The sequence below is a fragment of the Toxorhynchites rutilus genome, chromosome 2 (genome assembly GCF_029784135.1).
Source record: "Toxorhynchites rutilus septentrionalis strain SRP chromosome 2, ASM2978413v1, whole genome shotgun sequence".
In the NCBI taxonomy this organism is placed as follows: domain Eukaryota; kingdom Metazoa; phylum Arthropoda; class Insecta; order Diptera; family Culicidae; genus Toxorhynchites; species Toxorhynchites rutilus.
The window spans coordinates 265,333,487-265,355,186 of record NC_073745.1 but is presented as its reverse complement, the minus strand read 5'-3'; the positions used below and the strand labels follow the sequence as shown (position 1 = coordinate 265,355,186).

The following is a 21,700-nucleotide window of genomic DNA, read 5'->3' as shown; positions in this document are numbered from 1 at the left end:
AAGCTGAATGTATGGGTGCCACACGAGTTGACACAAAACATCTTTTAGACCGAATCAACGCCTGCGATGCACTGCTGAAACGGAACGAACTCGACCCATTTTTGAAGAAGATGGTGACTGGTGATGTTAAGTGGATCACGTATGACAACCTAAAGCGAAAAAAGTCGTGGTCGAAGCGCGGTGAGCCGGCCCAAACCATCGCCAAGCCCGGATTGACGGCCAGGAAGGTTTTGCTGTGTGTTTGGTGGGATTGGAAGGGAATCATTCACTATGAGCTGCTCAACTATGGCCAGATCCTCAACTCGGTTCTCTACTGTGAGCAGCTTGACCGTTTGAAGCAGGCGATTGACCAGAAATGATCAATAGGAATGGTGTTGTTTTCCACCAGGACAACGCTCGGCCTCACACATTTTTGATGACCCGTCAGAAGCTAAGGGAGCTCGGATGGGATGTCCTCTTGGTGATACTGAGTTGGCCTCAAAAGAGGCTTGCGAAAACTGGATGTCTATTTTTTTTGCAAATAAAGAGGGGGGTTTGTAAGGGGGGGATAATGAAGTTGCCTTCTAAATGGCAACAAGTTTGCGAACAAAACGGCGCATGTTTGACTTAAATTGGATAATTTTAGTCAAATAAAGGAAAAAGTATGTTAAATAAATCGTCAAATTTCGATCAGAAATACGACATTTCTTTTTCCCCAACCCTATATTTCAAACAAAAATCTCCCAACCAAACATAACAATTGAAAATTTTTGGAAAACTCTGAAGAAAAAGGGGGAAATTCGGAAAATTAAACTCCCATATGTTCTACAATTACATAGTGACAAGTGCAGTTAGTCCACTCGATGTTTGCGATAGCGAAATTGATCTTTGTTCGAAACTGGAAACGGATTTTAATGTGATGAAACGCACTCCTATATCTTCTTCTATCTATACCAATAAAAAAGTATCGCCGAATGTGTCTCGAGTAGAACTCGAGAAAGTAATAGTCCTATTTAGGGCTGTCTTCATTCTATCATATTTACTGTGTCAAACATTTATTTCATGTAACGGAGAAACATGTTATTTGCAAGTGGATGAAAAATCTTGAACGAGAATTGTGTCTGAAAATAATCTGATATTATAATTTCGAGTTTGGTAGTAGTACTGAAATTTTATAGTAAAAAATAATTTTAAAGGGTAGATTAGAAGATCAATCAATGAACAGTTCTGCGATCGGACCCATGAACGTGCGCTTAGTAAGAAAACGTGGATGTGGATGTTGTACCGTACAGAATCTGTACCATTCCAGATAAATCTGTACGTGTGGCATCATTGTTAACAAGTAAGAACACTTAATAGGAATCGGATGCGAACGATAATAAATTCTTCGGCCCATCGAAAAATTCCAGAAATGAAAATGCACGAATCCCACATGGTGTGTCATGTCATCGAGCATCCATCTCGGACCTCATTTAAATCATTTTGAGCATTTCAAGCTAGCGATTTATGTGCGACTGATTCACTGTAGTATATAAAATCTGATTCTCCGCAACATTAATAGCTCGTTATTGACAGCATAGGCAAGAGAGTTAAGAAACAAATGCATAGGGAAATGGGAATGCTTCTAATTTTCCGAAATTTATATCATTTGCCGACTATGGAATTCAAATATAGGCAGAACATCACAATTTCCTAAAGGGTGTGTCACATCAAATTGCATCACGGAAAAAACGCTGTAGAAATTAGCCCAGTAGACCGATCCTTTTGAAAATTTTAGACAGTAAAATAAAAACTATTAAGCAACTTTTGGCATTTTCTTTTTATTCATACTTCGAGCCCAAGCCCGTATGCCCGCACCTTCCTCTTTACCCCGTCCATAAGGTTCTGTACAACGTCAGGTTGTAGTTTTTTTTTAACAGAAATCCATTTTCTCTTGAAGTCCGCCTCCGATTTGACAACTTTTGGATTCTTCCGGAGGGCCTGCTTCATAATCGCCCAATATGTCTCTATTGGGCGAAGCTCCGGCGCGTTGGGCGGGTTCATTTCCTTTGGCACGAAGGTGACCCCGTTGGCTTCGTACCACTCCAACACGTCCTTTGAATAGTGGCACGAAGCGAGATCCGGCCAGAAGATGGTCGGGCCCTCGTGTTGCTTCAATAGTGGTAGTAAGCGCTTCTGTAGGCACTCCTTAAGGTAAATCTGCCCGTTTACCGTGCCGGTCATTACGAAGGGGGCGCTCCGCTTTCCGCAAGAGCAGATCGCTTGCCACACCATGTACTTTTTGGCAAACTTGGATAGTTTCTGCTTGCGAATCTCCTCCGGAACGCTGAATTCGTCCTCTGCGGAGAAGAACAACAGGCCCGGCAGCTGACGAAAGTCCGCTTTGACGTAGGTTTCGTCGTCCATTACCAGGCAATGCGGCTTCGTCAGCATTTCGGTGTACAGCTTCCGGGCTCGCGTCTTCCCCACCATGTTTTGCCTTTCGTCGCGGTTAGGAGCCTTCTGAACCTTGTATGTACGCAGGCCCTCCCGCTGCTTGGTCCGCTGGACGAATGAACTTGACAAATTCAGCTTATTGGCGACATCCCGGATCTCGGATCACGTCTAAACTGCTTAACTACGTGCTTGTGATCTTTTTCACTGACGGAGCATCCATTTTTGCCGTTCTTCACCTTCCGGTCGATGGTTAGGTTCTCGAAGTATCGTTTTAGTACTCTGCTGATCGTGGATTGGACGATTCCCAGCATCTTACCGATGTCCCGATGTGACAACTCCGGATTCTCGAAATGAGTGCACAGGATTAATTCACGACGCTCTTTTTCGTTCGACGACATTTTTCCAAATTTTACGAAAAATTGACAGTGAAGCATGGCCAACGTGATCTATACACTCTTATCTGATTATAAGCGAAAGCTGAAGATATAATTCCTAAAAATTAAATTTCTACAGCGTTTTTTCCGTGATGCAATTTGATGTGACACACCCTTTATTGCGTAAATTCCCTGGTTCGTTAATGACAAATCAAACAAATGTGAATTCCGATTCGATTGGTATACAAATCATCGGAATCTGCTCACAGCACGAATTAACGTCAAAACAACTTGATTGTTTTTTTTTTTAGATTTTGACACATTGCTAAAATACGCAGTCCTAGAGGTTAAAAAAATATTCTAACGTTTGGTTAAAATTCAAATGATTAAACTCAAAGTCCGAGCGCATATGAAAGTATTGATAAACTTACAATTTCCTAAAAATCTCACTTTTCACCATTTACTACGGTTGTTGAGGAATGCCACAGATGGCGGATATCGCGACGGTATGTTATCTAATCAGATGGCAGATGGTAGATTTCATTCGTCTCATCGACACCGGTATCAAGAATTACCTGAAAGACACAAAAAAAGATGTCATTAAGTTAAATTTTATTTACAAGTAGCTACATGTGTACGGGTAAGTATTAAAAGATTTTATTTTTATTAACAGCCTCCAGATTCTATGATATGCCTTGTTGAGGTACTCCCAAATATTAGGTCAAAAAAGTCCAGCGGTATTTCCGCGAGGTGTCATTGTAAGCGCGTAGTTCTAGTTGTATCCATTGTATCAAGTCATACTATAACTTGTTGGAAAGGTATTTTTGCGCGATATAATATAGTCCTTGACAGTGTTTTGTTTGGTTAAGTCGTTCGTGAGTTAAAGTGTCGCAAATATGGAGCAAAATAAAGAGAAAATCCGACATATTTTACAGTACTACTATGACAAAGGCAAAAATGCATCTCAAGCTGCCAATAAAATTTGTGCAGTTCATGGACCCGATACAGTTTCCATTTCCACCGCACAACGATGGTTTCAACGTTTTCGTTCTGGTGTAGAGGTCGTCGAAGATGCGCCACGCTCCGGAAGGCCTGTCGTCGAAAATTGCGACAAAATCGCTGAATTAGCCGAGAAAGACCGGCATAGTAGCAGCCGCAGCATCGGCCAAGAGCTGGTGATAAGTCATCAAACCGTTATTAACCATTTGAAGAAGTTTGGATTCACAAAGAAGCTCGATGTATGGGTGCCACACACGTTGACGCAAAAAAACATCTTTGATCGTGTCGACGCATGTGAATCGCTGCTGAATCGCAACAAAATCGACCCGTTTCTGAAGCGGATGGTGACTGGCGATGAAAAGTGGGTCACTTACGACAACGTGAAGCGCAAACGGTCGTGGTCGAAGCCCGCTGAAGCGGCTCAGACGGTGGCCAAGCCCTCATTAACGACCAGGAAGGTGTGCTGTGTTGTGTGTTTGGTGGGATTGTCCAGGAATAATCTATTATGAGCTGCTTCCATATGGCCAAACGCTCAATTCGGACCTGTACTGCCAACAACTGGACCGCTTGAAGGTAGCACTCATGAAGAAGAGGCCATCTTTGATAAACAGAGGCCGCATTGTCTTCCATCAGGACAACGCCAGGCCACACACTTCTTTGGTGACGCGCCAGAAGCTCCGGGAGCTCGGATGGGAGGTTCTTTTGCATCCGCCGTATAGTCCGGACCTTGCACCAAGTGACTACCACCTGTTTTTGTCCATGGCGAACGAGCTAGGTAGTCAGAAGTTAGCCACAAAAGAGGCCTGTGAAAATTGGCTATCCGAGTTTTTTGCCAATAAGGAAGCGAGCTTCTATAACAGGGGTATTATGAAGTTGGGAACAAGTCATCGAACAAAACGGCGCATATTTGACTTAAAATAGATTTTTTTTTTATTTTTTATTCAAAATATATATTTTTATTAAGGCTCATATGGCGTCAACCTGACGGGGCCGGGAGTTCAATATTTCGACAATGTTTGCTTACAACTATGTTAGTAATATGTAACCGATTACTCGCGGTTGGCTCGAGGTTAGTATTACAAGTGTTTACGTAATTGTGATGTTGCTGTCTCCAATGCTCGGTACCTGTGCCCGACACGGGATACGTCCTTTTGGGATGCAGCTGACCATTAATCAGCAACGCCCCCTAGTCTGTATCCCATATCTAGCGTGGTGCGTCTTCTCTAAAACAGATGATTGTAACTAATTTTATGAACAAATGAAAATTCAATAAAAATACCGCAGAACTTTTTTGACAGCCATTTGGCATATACGCATTATAATTTATCTTTCGCTATTCTTCATATAAAATTTGTGTCATTCAGTTCCACAACATAACCATTCTACCAAACTGGCAGCATTTTAAAATCCTTTTTTGAGACACTTTGTAACGTTTGGTGAAAAAAAAAAAATACGTTCAACGTTTGGTGGAAAAAGATATGTTGAGAAAAAAAAGGAAAAAAATTATTCAATTTAAATTCAAAAATGCCATAAGAGATGTGGAGTTCCCAATTTAGGGGGGATCTTTGAATATGGCGAGGGTTAGAACAGACTCGCTTGCAGAGGGCTCTGAATTCCGGAAAATGTCTGCTGTATTACAATGGGTATTACGGGCGAATTCTAATTACAGCCACTTGGCATACTCAGAGGTATGATCAAACCGAATTTGGAGTTCTTCGACCATTTCGTTTGTGGAGCGATCGGTTAACGGAACGTGCCTTGGTGATCATCTTGTTTCGATAGGACGATGTGTAATTGAGTGTTTTCAAAGATTCAATTGTTCTATTGTTTCTTTATTGATTGTTTAGGTAGTAATACAATAATTTAAATAAACAGCTTATAGTGTTCCGTTTGCGATTACGTTTAAGGATAATCAAGGTAAAAAAAAAACTAAAAGGAACTCTTCTCTCCAGAATTAACTTACTTTATAAAACCTTTGTGAACAGGAAAGCCTGTTCATCAGGCGGCTTATCTAGGGCCTTGCTGTTGGCCATTTCAGACAAATACCGGGTGAGTCCGAATTCATGACGAGACGGACGGGAGTCAACCAGGAACGTCCGACCGATACTCGGTGCAACCGCAGTATCCCGCGGTGTACGCTATACACGTCCCCGAGTCCTGGAACAAATCCGAATAACGACCAATTAACAGTGAAACCCTGCGCGCAGGTACGATAGTATAAGGGACATGGCCATGATCACATGATAAAGTAAAAGCAAAGGGGAAGTGAGAGAAGAGAGATAGAATATTGTAGAAAGTGTGGAAAATGTAAAGAAAATAGAAAGAAGTGAAATAGTCGAAATAGGGTTTTTTTTAGTTGGAGAATCACGTTGATTAAATTTCCGTTTTACCGAAACAATCCCTTTTCCGTTCGGAAGCTGGAATTCGGTTTTGTTTGCGGTTTTCGGAAAAAAAATATAAAGGTGCTGACCATTGTGGTACATCCAGACACCGAAGGTTTCTGTAGTCCGAAGGAGGCAGTCCTGAAGACCTGAACCGTTCGGGACCGTTTGATAGAGGGGCTCTGCCATAGCCGGGCATTTAAAGCGACGGGTGGTCTCTCTTCGGAGAGTGGCGCAAAAGCCACCTGGTTTTTAATCCCTCAACGAAAAGAAAGGTTCGCCGACGGTTACAACTTTCTCGAGATCCATGGAGAAATCGATTTGAGTCTTTCTGAGCGTGTCGAAAAAAAAGTATTCCTCATTTGGCTTCTGTATGTTTCTTTTATTTGGAGTCGATGATTTTACCAATTGCTCAGTTTTCAGTTCCATCCGAATTGAACAGTTTTCACTCCAAATTTTTTTTTGTTCTAACATGTGCGGAGCAATTTGTAATACATAACTGTTTCCAGACACCACTGAAGATCGCAGCGTTGATAATATAATTATAAAGCATTAGTTTATCGATAGTTTTCGAAGAAGGAAGAATGCTCGAGGAGAGAATTGAAGGAGGTTAAACAGTAGACACTGATTAGACAGGTTCACAGAAATTAAGATCGATTCGTCCATACAACTGCTCTGCTCTGCAATAACAATCGGGCTGTTGTGCTATAAATAACACAACAATGATCATATCAACTGTCTCCGGTCTAACTGAATAATGGAAGAACAGAAGAAATACTCTTACGCCCAAATGGTCGTGTGTAATGCACAATTATTAGATACAATAAAACATGTAACATGTACACGATTGAAATCAGCTAAAATGCTAATGAGCCTAAATAAACAAAACAAATGGGATTGAAAAAGACACATCTAACAAAAAGGATCTAACTAACATTTACAAGTACAGTAAAACCAGTTTTTTGCGGTTTTTTTGTTGTTAATTTTTTGTGCGGTATTTTGAAAAAATGAAGTGAACGGTCTTTTTTTTCTGTCTTTGATATGAAATACATAGGGACTGTGTCGGCTAATTTCCATTCTCATGTTTTGTTTTGTTTGTTTTAAGGTGTCAGTAGGAGCATGTTGGAAGAAGCAAAGAGTTGATTTTATTATCTGAGCAAGTGAGTCGAATGTTGATCACGAATGGAATCATTAGGATTTGGGGTTGTTCTTCAAAAAACTTTTTTTTATGCACCACATAAAACAATATTTTTTTTATTAAATTGTGTAGCGAACACAAGGTAGTACGATTTTTTAATGCTTAGTGCATGTGGCTTAGTGTTGAATTGTTTTAACTCTAACGAAAACTCCGATTCTTGCAACCAAACCTTGGAACATGGTTTGCCTACCATATCGAACTTAGTATTGCGACGCTTCCTATGTCACAAACACCACCAAAGTCACCAAAGTAAATGTACGTAAAGGGTGTGTCACATCTAATTGCATCACGGAAAAAACGCTGTGGAAATTCGCCCAGTAGACCGATCCTTTTGAAAATTTTAGACAGTAAAATAAAAACTATTAAACAACTTTTGGCATTTTCTTTTTATTCATACTTCGAGCCCAAGCCCGTATGCTCGCACCTTCCTCTTTACCCCGTCTATAAGGTTCTGTACAACGTCAGGTTGCAGTTTTTTTTTGAACAGAAATCCATTTTCTCTTGAAGTCCGCCTCTGATTTGACAACTTTTGGGTTCTTCCGGAGGGCCTGCTTCATAATCGCCCAATATTTCTCTATTGGGCGAAGCTCCGGCGCGTTGGGCGGGTTCATTTCCTTTGGCACGAAGGTGACCCCGTTGGCTTCGTACCACTCGTCCTTTGAATAGTGGCACGAAGCGAGATCCGGCCAGAAGATGGTCGGGCCCTCGTGCTGCTTCAATAGTGGTAGTAAGCGCTTCTGTAGGCACTCCTTAAGGTAAACCTGCCCCTTTTACCATGCCGGTCATCACGAAGGGGGCGCTCCGCTTTCCGCAAGAGCAGATCGCTTGCCACACCATATACTTTTTGGCAAACTTGGATAGTTTCTGCTTGCGAATCTCCTCCGGAACGCTGAATTTGTCCTCTGCGGAGAAGAACAACAGGCCCGGCAGCTGACGAAAGTCCGCTTTGACGTAGGTTTCGTCGTCCATTACCAGGCAATGCGGCTTCGTCAGCATTTCGGTGTACAGCTTCCGGGCTCGCGTCTTCCCCACCATGTGTTGCCTTTCATCGCGGTTGGGAGCCTTCTGAACCTTGTATGTACGATGGCCCTCCCACTGCTTGGTCCGCTGGACGAATGAACTTGACAAATTCAGCTGATTGGCGACATCCCGGACCGAACTTCTCGGATCACGTCTAAACTGCTTAACTACGCGCTTGTGATCGTTTTCACTGACGGAGCATCCATTTTTGCCGTTCTTCACCTTCCGGTCGATGGTTAGGTTCTCGAAGTATCGTTTTAGTACTCTGCTGACCGTGGATTGGACGATTCCCAGCATCTTACCGATGTCCCGATGTGACAACTCCGGATTCTCGAAATGAGTGCGCAGGATTGATTCACGACGCTCTTTTTCGTTCGACGACATTTTTTCAAATTTACGAAAAATTGACAGTGAAGCATGGCCAACGTGATCTATACACTCTTATCTGATTATAAGCGAAAGCTGAAGATATAATTCCTAAAAATTAAATTTCTACAGCGTTTTTTCCGTGATGCAATTTGATGTGACACACCCTTTAGAGTACTTGACTAGTTGAATACACATTTTCGTTTCACTAATTTTCCAAAACTTCAATAATTTAAATTCTGATCGGTTTAATCAGCAATCGAGAATAACAGCAAATTTTCCCTGATTGTTGACAAAATTCCCTTTTTTTATTTTCCCTGACATTATGCGAACTCTCTGATAATCCCAGATTTTCAAGGTTAGTTCAGGTAGTGGACACGCTGTGATATTCTCGATTAAGTTCATGTTTTTTTTCGAAAACAACAATTATCCGCATTTGACCTAAAAAAATCGGTCTAGGAAAACCCTCAACATAATTTGAAAGAGAAAGAGAAGTTAGGACTACAAATATGAGTAGGAGTTTTTTTTGTTTGAATTGCAAAATTTGCTTCTGCCCTCATTGGAAGTTATCATTTAATAATCATTTAGAAGAGATTAGCTGAAAATAAGTCTGTTAAATGTGCTCCTGTGGCCGAGTGGTTGGCGTCACACATCATCGGAAAATCTTCCCATCAAGGAAATTTCTTCCAACTTGCAATGTGGTCACGCGTATTTCCGAGCTTGTCACTTAGAATACATTCAAAGACTGTTATGTGGCATAGAAAATCCTAATCTAACTACTAATACAAATGACGCAAGTAATCCCTACAGATACCCGCAGTGAAGAAAATACACTCGAATTCATGAATTCTATCATAGTTGAATGATTAGAAATAATGTGGATGATAATTAAGGTAACCACTTAAATGGAAGTTCATATCAACCGTTATTGAACATCATTGAATAATTCTATTTTTGGTAAATTTTGATTAAAACAGGTATGACATGGAAAACATCCACTGGAAAATTTCACAATATATTGTAACAAAGCATTGACGCACCCCTCGTTATTGGTGTTGCCTTATGTCAAAACTATTTGTACGCACTATTTACATCCGATTCAAGTTGTGCTTCAGTTGCTCATCGTTGAAAAGAGTGTTGGAACTTGAAGAAATCATGGCTGGTATTCAAATTTCAATTCCCATCCCAAAATTGGTGGTAAAAGATTGTAAGGACAATCTATCACAACGGAAAATTGCAGCAAAATATAGTATCAATCGTGGTGTTGTACAGAAAATTTGGGCGAAGTACCAGAAGCTCGGATTTGTGACTGACAGACGCATAGAGGAGGTGTGCGTGAAACTGACCGTCGCACTGGTTCAATGATCATCCGAGAAATCAAGAAAAATCCATCGGCATCGGTTTTTCCAAAGGTCACATGAACCGACAGTGGTACAAGGTATATTATGACAAAGAATGTTTCCAAAAGAATACGTTTTGCTATATACCATAACGAAAAGTTCTTCAATGTATAGTTTATCTTCACTGACAAAAAAAATCAATTTGGATGGTCCTCATAGTTTTAACGGGTACTGGCGAAATTTACGGATGAAGAAACAGTATGTCTCAAACAGGAATATTGGTGGAGGTTTGTGCATGGTTTGGGCAGGATTCTGTGCAACCGGAAAGCTCAAGATAGCTTTTACATCATTCAAGTATTACACACATGTTCTGTAATCCTCTCTCCTACCGTTTTTGCGTGGATATCGTCACATAAAATTCACATTCCAGCAAAACAATGCTACTATTCATACCAGCAAGGAAACTAAGCAATGCATTAAGGACCAAACCGGGTCGCTTTCCCGACTTGAATCCTGTTGAAAATCCTTAATACGCAGAATCTACACTGATGGAAAACGGTACACAACGACTGAAGAGCTCAAGGTCGCAATTTCTGGAAAATAGAAAAAATATGGAGAAATCCGTTCAGCAGAATATGGTAAATAGTATTCCAACGCGAATTTTCGCGGTTATTAGTCGAAATGGCAAAGTTACCAATTATTAACATGTAAATCAGCCGAACGTTTTGAATTTTTCATTCATAATACTTATGAATTTTGAAGTGGTCTTATAGAAACTGGACAGTTGAAATTATCATATTTGAGCACAATAAATAAACGAACAACTGTTTTGAACGAAAATTGACATTAAATATGCTTTATTATAAGCATTCAACAATGTATGAATGTATCTTGTTGATATTCTAATTGTTTGTGTTGCAACGAAATAGAATCAGGGTTTTTTTCATTTTTTTTATCCAAAATATATATTTTTATTAAGGCTCATATGGCGTCAGCCTAACGGGGCCGGGAGTTCAATATTTCGACAATGTTTGCTTACAACTATGTTAGTAATATGTAACCGATTACTCGCGGTTGGCTCTAAGTTAGTATTACAAGTGTTCTCATAATTGGTATGTCGCAGTCTTCGATGCTCTGTACGTGTGCCCAACACGGGATACCTCCTATTGGGATGCAGCTGACCATTAATCAGCAACGCCCCCCTAGTCTGTACCCCATATCTAGCGTGGTGCGTCTTTCTCCACTCGAGGAATCCAGGATAGAATGGTCACTAGCCGGCGCAATCATCAGCTCGTATAGAGTTGTCATAAGCGGTACAACCTTTGGCTCTTGTTGAATGATCAGTGGACTGCACAACCTTTGGCCCGTGTATCTGTAAAGAGTGTGTGTATGTATTGCCGCGACTAAGTAAAAGTTTATCGTTTGGATAGGAGGGATATGAAACGGGGACACAACGAAGGAAACATCATTAAACGTTGACATCGGCGTTTCTGAGGAACAGGTATAGATGAAGCAGAAGATCAGGATCACGGCTACCTAAGATATCCCGGACGGGGATCTCCGATTGTCTGCCTTTTGCTCTCAGTGCTCTAGAGAGCTGAGAGCGAGCAGCATGGAACCGGATACACGACCAGACAACATGCTCGATGTCGTGGTAGCCATCGCCACAATCACAAAGTTTGTTTGCTGCGAGCCCAATGCGATAGAGATGCGCGTTTAGGTTGTAGTGATTGGACATAAGCCGAGATATCACGCGAATGAAATCACGACCTACATTCAATCCCTTAAACCAAGCACTCGTCGAAACCTTAGGGATAATCGTGTGTAACTAACGACCGAACTCATCTTCACTCCACATGCGCTGCCAACTTACGAGCGTGTCCTGACGAGGAATCGAGCAATGAGAGGGAACCCATGCTAAGGTAATCTTGAATAATTTTTCGACCAAAACACTCAATAGATGTCTTATTCTTGTTAGGAAATAAGATGAGCGTTTATCAACTTTCATTGAACGAATTGCCTCTATTGAGCTGAGACTGTCTGAAAAAATAAAATAATGGTCGATGGGCAGTGTTTCAATGATCCCTAGTGCGTAGTATATCGCACCCAGTTCAGCGACATACACGGAACAAGGATCTTTGAGTTTGAAAGAGGCACTGGAATTTTCATTGAAGATGCCGAAGCCAGTGGACCCGTTTATGTATGAACCGTCAGTAAAGAACATTTTATCAGATCTAACTTTCCCATATTCTGCCGAAAATATCGGCGGAATAGAATCGGAGCGTAGGTGATCTGGGATTCCATGGATTTTTTGTCGCATGGACAGATCAAAAATGACAGAGATAGAATCAGGGTTGTCTTATAGAAGTTGGACAGAGTGTATTCGAACCAAACATGACAATTGAAAATTTTCAGAAAACACTGAATGAAAATGGGAAAATGCGGAAAATTGAATTCCCATATGTTCTACAATTACATCGTGATAAGCGTTGTTAATCCATTTGATGTTTGATGTCTATATAAATGAAAATGAATCGCCAAATATGTTGATAGGCGCAAAATTCGAAAAAGGAATCCTCCGATATCGGCTGTCTTGTCTTTATTTTTTTATCTTTATATCGAACATATATTCCATGTAATGGAGAAACAGGTTTTTTTGCAAGTAATTGAAGAATCTTGAACGAAAATTGTGAATATTATACGAAAATATTAAATGGATGATTTTTGGTAGAAGTAATATATATATATATATATATATATATATATATATTTGTTTTTTTTTATATCAGTATTATAGTAATTTTTAACTCTTATTTTTGGTTGTGCTAACGTAAGGATATTTATCACTATTCACTCGCGAGACGCGACACGGAACTAGGACATAACACTTATAATCCTTACAAACATTAAAATGGTTAAAATTACCTTTTTCGTCGACCGGTTTCGGGCTCGATGTTGCCCATCTACTGGACGGTGTCCGACTGGTTACGATGGAGCACTAACACATATTCATACGGTTATCAGTACTTGTCGAAGATATAGTTTGCTGAGTTATCAGCTTCGTCAGATGGAAGAGTTGAGATGATATTGGTGCATCTTCTTCATTCATAAGTGGGGAATCGCTGGTTGAGATGTACATTGATTCCCATGCATTCAACTGTGAGGCTTTTCGTACATTTCTAATAATTTTTGCCTTCTCCCAGTCTACGCAGTTGGCTTGAGTTAAAGCATGTGCTGCCACACTTGATTCGCTGGCTCGTTCATTATCCACCGCATTCTTATGTTCACGTAGGCGGATTTTGAATTTCCGACGAGTTTGACCGATGTATACACTAGTACAGTCTTTGCAGGGAATCTGATAGATCCCTGATTTTTCATCCGGTGGAATTCTATCTTTCAGGTTGCACAAAAGGTCTTTCAGGGTGCTCTCACTTTTGTACACCACATGAAATCCGTGTTTCCGGAGTGTAGACTGGACTGTGTTGGTTATTTTGGGATAGTACGGTAGGCTGATCCTTTTGTGTTGTTCCTTCTCAGGCTCTAATGTGGTGTTGTTTTTTCTCCATTTCTTCTTCTCATGTTTCCGAAGGATTTTCTCCACAAAACATCTCTTGTACCCATTCAGCTCTGCAGCATGGTAGATTCTATTTTTCTCCGCTATGTAAGCATCTCTCTCCATTGGTATGTTGAGGAGACGATACACCATGGAGTGGAAGGCTGCTTGTTTTTGTGCGCCGAAGTGATTAGAGTCGGAAGTTATATATTTATTCGTAGACGTTGGTTTACGGTATATCCCAAACTTTAGCCGATTATCTTCCTTCCGGGTAATGTACAGGTCCAGAAAAGGAAGTGTACCGTCTTTTTCTTTTTCGACGGTAAACTTAATCGTCCTATGTCGGGAATTCAACAACTCCAACGTCTGCTTCAAGTAACGTTCTTTCACAACTGCGAAGATGTCATCTACATAGCGTCTCCACATTCGAGGGAAGAATTTTTCTTTCGCCAACTCTGTTTCAAAATCTTTCATGAAAACCTCCGCTAAGAGTGGCGATAGCTTGCTACCCATACTGAGACCGAACGTTTGCTTGTAGAACTTTCCCCTGAACGAAAAGAAGTTCTGATTCATACAGGTTTTCGTTACCAAAAGATATGCGTCGATCTGATTGGGTGGTACGCGTTTCCGTTCCAGATGTCTGCGCAAACTATTTACCGCGTGAAGGAACAACACAAAAGGATCAGCCTACCGTACTATCCCAAAATAACCAACACAGTCCAGTCTACACTCCGGAAACACGGATTTCATGTGGTGTACAAAAGTGAGAGCACCCTGAAAGACCTTTTGTGCAACCTGAAAGATAGAATTCCACCGGATGAAAAATCAGGGATCTATCAGATTCCCTGCAAAGACTGTACTAGTGTATACATCGGTCAAACTCGTCGGAAATTCAAAATCCGCCTACGTGAACATAAGAATGCGGTGGATAATGAACGAGCCAGCGAATCAAGTGTGGCAGCACATGCTTTAACTCAAGCCCACTGCGTAGACTGGGAGAAGGCAAAAATTATTAGAAATGTACGAAAAGCCTCACAGTTGAATGCATGGGAATCAATGTACATCTCAACCAGCGATTCCCCACTTATGAATGAAGAAGATGCACCAATATCATCTCAACTCTTCCATCTGACGAAGCTGATAACTCAGCAAACTATATCTTCGACAAGTACTGATAACCGTATGAATATGTGTTAGTGCTCCATCGTAACCAGTCGGACACCGTCCAGTAGATGGGCAACATCGAGCCCGAAACCGGTCGACGAAAAAGGTAAATTTAACCATTTTAATGTTTGTAAGGATTATAAGTGTTGTGTCCTAGTTCCGTGTCGCGTCTCGCGAATGAATAGTGAATTTTTAACTCATTTGGTTGGTTCGCCACTTTTACTTCCATTTTTGGAAGAATGTCGGGAGTGAGAATTGAACTCGTGACTTTTAGCGTGAGAGGCATGGATGTTACCACTACGCCAGATCGCCTCCACAGGTAGAAATAATAGGAAATTGTAAGGGGTCATTAGAACGTTGAATGTTCCTTATTGAGAAAACGAGGTATGGTATGGTTAAAACATAATTCTTCTTTTTTCGCGCCCTTCTTAATAGCTTGGAAAAGAAAACATGAAAAAAAAAACTCAGAGTACATCTTACTTTGATATACCACGATATATGGTCAAATGAAATTACCATCGAAAATCCAAATTTTTTGTTTTTTTGAAGAAATCGTCTAACAAGGGCAAACCGATCCCACCAATGTTTCACCTAATCGATGTTTTCGATTATGATTTTCACGCTCCTTTATTGGCACCATCATGAGACTAAATGATAAAAATCCGTTTCTTGGGACATAACATCTAGGAAAATCAGCAACGAAGTAATGTCAGGTACATCGAACCATTTTGCAGGCGCACGTGCACAATTATTATTATTTGCTCTTCTTGGATATTGATGGAATCGACTCTGAAAACGGGAATTTTAACCAATTTTAATTTTAACAGAACTTTAACCAAGTTAAGCACTTCCCGCCTCGAAGCAGCATGTGGAACCCATCGTGAAACCCACCAATGAACTAGTAACACAACTGTGAGCCGTATTACAAGCTTGAAACCGACAGAAGGGGGCGTATAACTTTCATTTCATTTCCCCCCTCCAATAAATCGGATTCTCTTTACCACACGCAACCGAAAAGCACTGCCATCTCTCGCAGGACTGCCTGGTGTGCTGTATGGTGTCCTTGTTCGCCTGAGACTGATATCCGCTAAACGTCTGAATGGTGAATGGTTGGAAGTTCTGAGATTTATCGAAAAATTGATAAAAGTGTAAATGAAGATACCAAGCGGGGGGAAGGCCAAGCACAGTTTTCGGGGGAGATAACCATAGTTAACAGCGTGCCATTCACCATTCGCACTGTATTCAGAGCAATTTTGAACTGAGGAACAGGGCAGAAAAGCATTCATACTGATTTGGTGGTGACTGGCTTGTGAACATTCGAGCCCAGACCTGATCGTTGTGTTGTGATCCCCTGCTTGGGAATGTGAGTGATTAGAGGCAGAGCTTTGAAGCATTTGACTAAGGTGAATGGATGAGTTATTATTCCGCTACTTTCCCATCGCTGAGAAACATTGCGTGTCAATTGACGCTTGCATGCTGAAGATAGTTGCAGAACACTGTCGGAAATGAAGCTACCGTTTTGTCTCATATTCCGAACAGTCTCAAATTCTGAACACTCCATTTTTTAATGTAAATTTACTACACTTTAATCTTATAAATAATTGAGTTTTTGAGTAATTGACATTCTTTGAGGTAAAAGCTACATCATAACTTGATGGGTATTGATACAGCCTATAATTTATAATATTAAACATTTGCAAAAAAGTGACAGCCAAAACCAAAGATAAAATGATTGCGTAAGCAAATTTGCGTAAAAACAAGCATAGTTAATTTTACAGTTTTTGTAGTTGTTTCAACTTTTTTGTTTGCTTTTTTTTCATGTTAAGTGCTAGAAAAGGCAAGAATCTACAATAAATAGATGAAAAAAAAAATTTATGCAGAAATATTCATTAAAATTAGTATTGGAGTAATGTTCGGATTTTGAATCAAGTTTCTATGCATTATTTTATTTCCGAACACTTCATTTTGAATGTGAATTTACTGAACTGTAATGTTATAAATAATGGAATAATGAGAGCCTTGACATTCTTTGGGTTATGGGCTTCATTTTAACATCATTTACAGGTATCGATGCTGCCTATAATTTATAATATTAAGCATCTGCAAAAAAATGTGACAGTCAACACCAATGATAAAATGTTTGCGTTAGCAAATTCCGTAACAGACAAGCATCGGTAATTTTTCAGTTTTTGAAGTTTTTCAACTATTTTGTTTGCTGTTTTCATATTAAGTGCAAGGAAATGCAAGAATCTACGATAAATGGATGAAAAAAAAAGATATTTCATGCAGAAATATTCATTAAAATTAGTATTGAAGTAGTGTTCGGAATTTGAATCAAGTTTCTATGCATGATTTAAATTCCGAACACCTCATTTTAAATGTAAATTTACTGAACATTAATGTTACAAATAATTGAATAATGAGAGCCTTGACATTTTTTGGTTTATAGGCTTCATTTTAAAATAATTTACAGGTATCGATACTGCCTATAATTTATAATACTAAGCATTAACAAAAAAGTGACAATCAAAACCAGTGATAAAATGTTTGCATTAGTAAATTCCGTAGAAAACAAGCACCGTTAATTTTTTCATTTTTGTAGTTGTTTTAACTATTTTGTTTACTGTTTTCATGTTCGCTCGGTACGAATCTCGTTACGAACCACTATAAATTGTTAAAAAAAAACTTTTATGCAGAAATCTTTATAAAAATTAGTGTTAAGAAGTTTTCGTAATTTAAATCAAGTTTCGACGCATGAATCAAATTTACAACAGAAAATGTTTGATTTAAAACTATTTTCAGGTAAATACAGCGATAGTTTACAAATTGGGGTACAAGGATAATCCAATTCTGGAGCAACAATATAAAAAGAACATTTGTTAACAAATGTTTGCAAGTTCTTTCCTTGCGAAACGCAGGTCGCAGGAACCAACGAGAGTAAAATTGAGTTTCTTATTCAGGTTTTCAACTAAAACTACAATAACAAAACCGGGGTCCTAAAGTAACAGGTCGGACTCGATTACATACTGATTCGATTACACAGCCATTCCATGCCAACCCGATATAGGGGTTCTCTGATTTCCGTGGAAAATGGTAGTCTTGTTCTTTATCGCAAAATATTAGACCAGTATTTTTTATATTTTTGTTAGGCTGACCATTTCTATTTTAGGGTGGTCCAAAAATTCTTTTCTTTCTTATTTTTTTTCAAAAATTATAACTTTTCAACTACCGATCGACATATCAAATTAAAGCCAGTTGAAAAAATACTACACCTGAAAGAAATTGAATTTTATTTTTATAATACATATTTGATTTTTGTAGTATTCATGGGCTCGGGACCAAGGGTGCTATTTTTTATATTTTTTCTTGGAAGCTGAGGATTTTTTAGATAACATATCCAAAAAATCAGAGGTGTGTTCTTTTTCGATGGTCTAAAAAATCATTTTTCCCTTATTTCCAAAAATTACGTTTTTCAAAATACATAACTTTTGAAGTACCGAACAGATTTGGATAATTGAAATATTAAATTGAATTCAATAAGCTAGTCTTCTTTGAAAAAATATTGAATTTGCAAAAAATGTAATCCTATTCGCATAGATCTCGTCTAGTCGCATAGGAATATCAAACGAAGACTAAATCATGTTTATTTCGAAAAATAATAACTCAAAAACGAATAAAAAAACACATCTCTGATTTTTGAATATATATTATGTAAAAAATTCTCAGCTTTGAAAACAAATATAAAAAATATAGCTCCCTTAGTACCGAAACCATGTAAACTAGAAAAAACGAACACAATCAATAATTACGAAAACAAAATCTATTGTTTTTGCGAGTAAAATATTTTTCCAAAAAAGTCTAGCTGATTCGCTTTAATTTGATATATCGATCATCTGAATCGTTATGAATTTTTAAACAAATGCATTTTTGCTGTTCGGAATTTGAGACAAATGTGATTAATGTAAATTTTACTTTTTCACCATGAACATATATTTGTAAATCAATTTTTTTTAAGCCAAGTGAAAAAGAAGGCTCTATAGTATCCAAAAAATTAATTAATTTCGCGAAAAAGTATCATTATGAGTGATGAGACACTGTTTAATGGCCACCAAAACTTAAGTGTTCGGAATTTGAGACAAAACGGTATTAGGAATAAAATTAATTTGAATAAAGGACAAACTGCAAAAGCAATTAAATTAGATTCTCAGGGGGTTTTCCATCGGCAAAATTAAATGTTCTCCCTTACGAGTAAATTTTTCGCTGAATAAACTAGACCGAATTTTTAACCGAAACGAATTGTGTGACGTTCATAAATGAAGGCATTATACTAAACAGCTGTCGATCGCTAATGTCTTGTCGCCACACCAAGTACTCGCACTGATCTAGTAATTCGTCAAGTTCGTGACAAATAGAAAACTTATCGAACAACAATCAAAAAACGAACACGAAAACAAATTTGATACATCGATCGCAAGCGCTCTTCAAAGCGAGCAGTCATTGCTGGCGAACGACTTCACGAGAATTGTATCAATCATCAGTAAATCATCGTGTGAAATAGATTCGTTGATTGCTTCGGTCGGTCGGTGCGTTGGCGGAACACAAAATGGAAAACTGATTATGGAAAATCGAGGTGCTATTTTTACACGCGCTCTTGCGTGAGCCCAAGATAATAATTTATTGTTCATCTGCTGTGAAGCATAAACGCGCCTGGATGGGCCGCCTTTTTCGTGCGATCTTGGCTCACAAAACTTTCAAAGATATTGGTTCTTCGCCCTGAATGTGGTGTTGATTACGCTTCTCCGAAATCCCCGGGAATTACTTCCCGGAAAGTCAAGCAATGCCGCCACCAGCGATATATATTCATATCTTACGCTCTTTAAATTCATTCAGTCCGCTTCGGAAACTCATTACACAGCCGCCAAAAACATGTAAACACCCCGGCAAGAGAATGGCATCGGAGCGCAAAAAATATTGGAAATTAACCTAATTAATTATTTTATATCCCTGTTTGTTTTTCTTTTTCGCGGGTAAAAATTCATAATAGCGCATAATGCGGGGGAGGAAGTATAAAAGGCGCTACACAATCGCGTTGTTCCGCCGTTGCGGCAGTTGTGGCCACTGAGGGAGAGGAAGAGATAGAGTACCTATGTGGTATGAAACCGCTTTATTCATGCCGCACAAGCGATACTCTTCCCATCATCAAGAAGCAAAAAAAAATTAAAATAAAAGAACAACAAAAGCCGCAAAATGGAAACAAAAACACAGATGGAAAATGAGAAAAAAACTGAGGCTCGACGCGAAAAAGTTTCAACGCGCTTCGCCCATCCGCGATTGCCTTCAAGTCGGTGCTATCGATTGATAAATACCGCTCCGATTGTTTCTTTGATAAGATATATTTGCGTAAAGTTTTCGATGCCTTCTAAGAAAAGGGAATTAATTATTTTGTTTTCGAATTCGAACAAAACAAAAATACAGAACGGAAACTAACGCGCTCGATGGCTACAGGAATACATATTTTTGCACTTTGCTATCGGAACAGATGTATCTGGTCTTTTGCGAGAACATAACAACAACAACAAGTAGCAGAAAAAAGATGACTCTCGAAGTGCTATTTTCAAACCACTTGACATCGTTTTCAGTGCTCTATTTCGGGAAAAGTCTCTCGATAGGTAACACTTTATACATTTTCCAGTTCCTCTCCAGGTTCTCCGGTTCTCCGGTTCCGCGAACCCCCACTTGTCAATGCGTGTTAGTTAGTGCATCGCTTGGTTCAGTCGAAATCCCCAGAACAGAAATAAAACTAAAAGTTCCCGCAAATTGCTTAACATCACGTTCAACTCCATTTTCGCCCCAACCTTGTGCGCCTGACGGTGAATATCTACGAACACACATAAGCAGCTAGCAGCTGGCAGAGTAGAGTGAGGACGCCTTTGACGTCATCGTTTTTCCGACTATTGCTTTGGAAACTGCTGCTGCTTTTGCTTCCGCGAGGGGTGTTTCGATTGCGGGAAGGGTGTGGCATTGCTTTTGAATTCACGCTCTATGGCTGTGTTGTGTTGATGTTTGTTCATCATGTTCCTTATAATTTCAGTCCTCCACTCACCACTCACTCTGTGTGTGTCGTGTTTTATTTTCCAATCAACACAACTCGGTTACTTTCCGTGTTTTCATCCGCCTTTGGTCGGATGGTGGGTTCCTGCTTAGATGATATCCAATCCATTTGGACGGTGGACGTGTGGCGAGATTTGTTCTCGAACCAACCCCCCATCGTTCCGAGCGTTTATCTGATGCGGCGTTCTCGGGGTTTTACGAGCTGTAGGAAAGCAAATTTTGCGTCACGATTTGTGTTTCGATCGCAGCGAAATTACGGGAAATTTGTTAACTGCTGTAAACGTCCAAGCGTCTCCATGTTGGACTTTTATGGGGACGTGTGGTGTTTCGCATTTTGACTGACCACATCGTAAAATTGTTTTCACCGTTTGAACACCGAAAGTTAATGGAGGACATCACCTTGAAGTGTGCGTTGTCGATATTTTGTTTGCCATCGGCTTCGGCAAGGAAATGAAATTGCATTACTTGTATTTATGTCGTTTCGAACAACTAATTGTTAACCAATTCAGAGAAGAATCTTTGGGTCAGCAAAGCTGGACACAATCATTTCAACGTATGTTTGAGTTTGAATCAACGTGTAAGAACATAATAATATTCAAATATGACCTTGGACGAAAATTAAACATTTTTTTTTACATGAATATTTATTTATTTCATTTTATTTTTGTTTTATACAAAGTTCTTTCAAGTTAAGTGAACAGCTTATGCTTTGCATCTTAATTCTAGCTTCATAAATTGCATTATTAAATGCTTATTTGAATGTTAGACATTTCTATTTC

General features: G+C 39.4%; 1 protein-coding gene across 2 annotated transcripts in view; it reads right to left on the bottom strand.

Moving 5' to 3' along the window:
• The window catches only part of LOC129764189 (diacylglycerol kinase 1), a 357,758-nt gene that overhangs the window by 285,838 nt on the left and 50,220 nt on the right, over positions 1-21,700 (bottom strand). The window lies entirely within an intron of this gene.